Source organism: Octopus bimaculoides, chromosome 3, assembly GCF_046866305.1.
Source record: "Octopus bimaculoides isolate indiv1 chromosome 3, ASM4686630v1, whole genome shotgun sequence".
In the NCBI taxonomy this organism is placed as follows: Eukaryota; Metazoa; Mollusca; class Cephalopoda; order Octopoda; family Octopodidae; genus Octopus; species Octopus bimaculoides.
This window is the reverse complement of record NC_142930.1, coordinates 9,714,576-9,720,458: the sequence shown is the minus strand read 5'-3', so window position 1 is coordinate 9,720,458 and position 5,883 is coordinate 9,714,576.

Here is a 5,883-nt window from a genome sequence, read left to right as displayed (position 1 = left end):
ACGTGTCGGAAAAAAAGTTTAGCGCAATTCCCCTCAAAATTGCAGGCCTTGTACCGAAATTAGAAAGAATTATTAACAATGCATCGATTTTGCCTTTCATCATTTCAGTGTCGATAAAATAAGTGCCAGTTGAGCACTAGTCGATGAAATCGATCATCCCCATGCCACGGAATTTCAGGCCTTCTGTCTTTAGTAGAAAGTAATATTATCATTATCACATTATTTTCGCTCAGTAAAGTGGTAACCTGGCAGAGTCGTTAGCACACCGGGTGAAATGCTTAGCGGTATTACGTCTGCCGCTATGTTCTGAGTTGAAATTCCGCCGAGGTCGACTTTGCCTTTCCTCCTTTCAGGGTCGATTAAATAAGTACCAGTTACGCACTGGGTCGATATAATCGACTGGGCCCCTCCCCAAATATTTCGGGCCTTGTGCCTAGAGTAGAAAAGATTATTTTTCGCTCAGTAAGGCGGCGAGCTGGCAGAAACGTTAGCACGCCGGGCGAAATGCTTAGTGGTATTTCGATCTAATCGACTGGCCCCCTCCCCAAAACTTTCGGGCCTTATGCCTAGAAAAGAAAATATTATTTTCGCTCAGTAGTTGTGTGATTCTGTCGGTTTTGTTCGCTGAATAAGCCGCTTAAGATATTCCAGCGCGTAGTTTAAGATTCTAGCTGTACCCAGGAAACATGCTTTTTGTAGTGTCACGAAGTTAATTGTTATGCTGATTACAGAAAGTCATTAGGTGATATTTGCAGACACTGTACCTACTGATCCTATTATCACTGGAATTACCATTACCTCCCTGCAGTTCCAAAGACTTTTAAATTCCTTCTTTAGATCCTGGCACTTGTTAATCTTTTCATTTTCTTTTTCCTCCCCTCCTGTGTTGACTAGGCAGCATAATCTATTATCGTGCACGTTCTAGTTTCTTTTTCTTGTATAACGAGAAGCAGTCTTGAAAGTTACAGATCCTGATCATATTCGACAGCTTTCATTGGTCTACGTTCATACCATTGTTTTACATGTTTTAGAGAGGATGTTTTACATAATTACCACTGTATATTTGATACAATTGTTTTCAGTTATGTTCTGTTTTAGCGTCAGCTTCTTACAGTCAGACAGCCATCCAGTACCTATTAGACGGCTCGAATCCTATGAAATAACACCGGTTAAAGAATTTCTGGTTAAAGAAAGGTGATCTGAAGAAAACAGAAAGCTCTGTAAAGGCAGTCTAAGAAAATAAAGACACAAGTATTCACAAAAAACAAACAAACAAAACAAAGCAAATATCATACAAATAAGGTGGATACGCCTCCACTATGTCGGTTATGCGGCGAGAGAGAAGAGACCGAAGTTCAATAATGCTTAGCGGTATTTCATCCGTCTGTACGTTCTGAGTTCAAATTCGGCCGAATTCAACTTTGCCTTTCATCCTTTCAGGGTCAATAAAATAAGTACTAGTTGAGCACTGGGATCTATGTAATCGACTTCCAAAATTTGGAACCAATATTAGCCTGACTTGTCCATACTACTTTCTAATTTCCCCTTTGACTTGTGTGAATGATACCCCTAAATATTTCTCAGAGTGGTTCTGGTCTAATTCTCAGTTCTTGCGTCTAAATTAATGTTCTCAGTTTTAATTATTTTACGCCTTCTTACAGTAGCATTGACACGTTTTTCTAGTCTGATACTCGTTTATATAACTTAGCTCATTTCATGAAGTTTTAGTAGATTTTCCAACTGGGTATTATACCTTGTAAATATTTTCAAGTCAACCATATAAAAATAGTTTTAGAATTTTGTCTGTAGCGTTTGCCGCCACCGGTGGTTTCGTTCAACAGATTTGTTAATGGGGTCTAGCCACGAAATTAAGTTGAAGGGATAATGAATCTCCCTGAAAGATTCTTTTCCTTAAGTATGTAGGCCTGCTTTTTAATTATCTTTTCTTTTTCTTCTAGAGATATCATTATCAACCCACCCCTCTTTTTTGATATGACATGGTTGATGTATTTTGTTACTGCAAGGGCTGCTAATAGAGTGTCTCCAGTATCCAACAGTGTGATATACTATCAAATACTTTTTGGTAATCAATCTATGTTAAAGTTTCTGTTCCTCTGTTAACTGTTTTCTGTAGTAGCCCGACAACCACTAACTGTTCTTTACAGCCGTGCATCATTTGATAGCGCCTATTCTGCTCCTCTGGTAAAATATTATTGCTCTCCTGACGAATGGGTTATTTCAAATTACGGAAATAAGGGCTTCGTGTGTAATTGATAAGGGAGTTACAGGCCTATAGTTTGAGGGGTCTCTGGTATTTTTTTGTTTTGGACAATTAGCAATGTTTTTCTCTCTAGTATCTAATTGCGTTGATACTAGTTTGTTTCCTTGACGTGTAGTATGTGCCCGTCGGATTTTCGTTTTCATGCAATTTGACCGAACGCATAAATCTATGTCTCATCATCACAAATGATGATGATCCACATGAAGTCCGGGTTGTAGTTTGCACAGTCTATCATATCCTCAGCGATTTCCATGCAGAATTGCTTCTGATGCTCCGACAAGCACCGTGGGGGCAAATTTTGAAACTATTATTATTATTTTAGAAAGTTAAAGAAGTGATTTTAAATTCTCAATCGCAGAATAATGCTAATAATATAGCCTGAACAGAGAAAAATGTTTATATTATTAGCATTATTCTGCGATTGAGAATTTAAAATCACTTCTTTAACTTTCTAAAAGACATTTCAACGCTTCTAAAAGCAAACTTCGTTTGTTTATTTACGTTTTTCGTAATTTGAATTTAACATATGAGAGCGTCTCATAAAGCGAGATTTATATATCTTAATTTGCAGAGGAATTTGTAGTGGGTAGTTTAGCTTAATCGGTCAAAGCATCGTGACATGTAATCACGGGGATGTGAGTTCGTGTGCACAGCTAACCACCTACACTTTTCTCTGCAAAATAGGGATAGTTTATCCTGTTCAGGCTATATTATTAGCATTATTCTGCGATTGAGAATTTAAAATCACTTCTTTAACTTTCTAAGACATCTCAACGCTTCTAAAAGCAAACTTCGTTTATTTATTTACGTTTGTCGTAATTTGAATTTAATTTATTATTATTATTATTATGGCCTTCAGCCGAAGAAGCCACGCCTGACTTCGGCTCCGTATTTTGTTTCCGAAAATCGGCATTTTCTGTCATTTCTAACCAGGGTGGAGAATAAAGGATCCTTCTTCTGCTGGTGAGTTTCTTTTTTTGTTAAACTTCGCCCTATTTCTCGGAGCACTTATCAAATTTATTCCATTTTTATCTCACGTGGAAAAATTTAGAATTTTGCCCAATGGCAACAGCAAATAGTTTCGAGGGAGTTTCAGTCGTCGATGAGAGAGGCGGAGAGACTGAGGAGTGTCTTGTCACAAAAAATGAGGGAGAGTGACAATTCTTCGACTGTTGGCATGACTACAAGACAAGCAAGCAGACGTAAGATGACTGTTCCAATCACAGGCAACAAACACTGCGACACCTCCGCCACCATCACCTCTGCCACGACCACTATGAACAACAACAGCAGCAACAATAGTAGCAGCAACAACAACAGCAACAGCAGCAGCAACAGTTGCAGCAACAGTTGCAGCAACAGTGACAGCAGCAACAGCAGCTGAAACAACAACAACAGTAAAGCTTTGACAGGAGAGAAAAATAAGTAGTACAGCGACAATATAAATGATTTTCCCCCACCCCTGTTAGCAAGTAGCTTGGCTTCTTTGGTCAACGTTATGAGCATCACCCCAAACAATAGCGTCTCTTTGGCTCCGACTAATACAAACAACGACAGGAACAACAACAGCAGCAAAAACGATATAATCAATACCAACAATAACAGCAGCGATAGAAACAACTCCTTTGCAGGAGTAACAAAATTGCAGGAGCAAATCTCCCTGGAGGGAAAACCTGCGTATTTCAGTGAAGCAGAAAAACTCGTCAATAGAGGGGATAGGAAAACCAAGCTTGCTATCCCTTCAGATTTGATAGAGATTTCCAAAAGGACCATTGTACACAGATGTGTGTCGCTAATGGCGACGAAAATTTTCAATGCACCACACATTCAAATAGAAAAATGCTTGAAGGGCATTTGGACTGATATTGATTTCCTCACACGAGGAAGACAATATAGTTCTGTGTTCTGTGGAAGTAAGGTTCATCACAAAGGCACTGGCCTCAAAACACTGAATGGTCCAGTGCAAACACGAAGATCTTCCCGCATACCTTGGAGGGTGGGTAGTGAAATTTAAAATATCAGGTGTGCCACCAGAATTAGACATTTGGTGGTTGGTTGCGTGTGCTGTGGTCGAAGGCCAGGATTCGCTTCTATAAATTACAAAATATCGGAAGGAGAACTCGTCCAGAATCGGGTTGGAGATTTTGATCCATGTAAAACCGGAATCCCTGGACAAGGTTCCCGACCTTATCGAGCTGCCCAGCAGAGCACGACTCCATGTCGTGCTGGAAAGCAGAAAGCCAAGGTGCTACACTTGTGGGTTTAACACATTTGAAGACCCTCTGTACACAACAACAAAATGGAACTCGAGGAACGGCGGCTCTGCTACCACCATAAGAAGACCAAAAGCTACAACAACAATCAATGCAGCAACAGCCATTAAAACAACATCTTCAACAGCAGTATCCCAACACCACAGTGGCACCAACAACTGTAGCGGTGGAAACAAACAACGCCCAACGGACGACACAGATACACGATGTACTCCCGACACCTGCAATTCAGAAGCCTTATCATGCGACGAGGAGGAATTGAATCCCCCAAGAAGGACTTGTGTTTGGGAAAAGTGGAAAAATAGTTCAAGAAAAGGCCATCTTAAGCTGAAAGTGAAAAGTCAGGACGAGAAAAATTCACCTAATCCATCAGCTACACTAACAACAACACCGACACACTCACCAGAATCCCAACAACAAAACAATATACACTCATTCAACCACAACTACAACTACAAAAAGCACCAAAACAGAAACAAGAACAATTCGTACAACTTCCTAGAGAACCCGAACGCCTCATCAACGTCACAGTCGTTCGCAAGAGCAACAACGAGATGATGCAGGAAGCAGGGAAAACACAAATATTCATACAAAAGGAGTAGGGTTCGACGAACTTCTGTCGAAAACTCTCCGTGACAGACAGCTGATAAAAACTGATACAAACACATACCTAGAACTTGAAAAGAAAACACCCAAAAGACATTGGGCCTTTTAGGCTAAAGCTGGATAAAAGTACTTTAGGAAGGCTCTTCATTAGTGATAATGCGTCAGACGAGGCAGCTGAACCAGCCGACCCTCTCAAAATCCAAGGTAAGTGACCTTCGATTTTGTTTCTCCGATAAACATGGTCGTTTTCAGAGTGGGATGTGTGAAAGTTCGTGGCCTGGAATCAACTTAGAAGCAAGGTCACTTGTTAAACGACCTCAGGTCGCTCGATTTAGATGTGACTGCAATTAGCGAGACAAGGATTACTAATGCGGAAGCACTAGCATCCATTTTCAATAACTATGATAGATTCTCATCATGTGACCTGTCAGATGCAGGCGGTGGAATAGCAGTGCTATTCCAAAAATCCTTAGAACTCGAGGTAAAGGCAATCTTCTTGGACTCGGGCGGCAGGTTGATGGTCCTAGATGTGAATGGTAGCGAAGGTAGCGCCCTTAGACTAATGGTCGTCTATGCCCCGACAGAGACTGGAAGGCCAGAATGCTTCTGGCATCTAGAAATAATTTAACCTCGACAATTTTTAGTTTTATCAATTTTGAATATATCGCTCCTGTTTAAAACCTCTTACCTACTTGACAATTGCATTTCTAGATATGCCTTGAA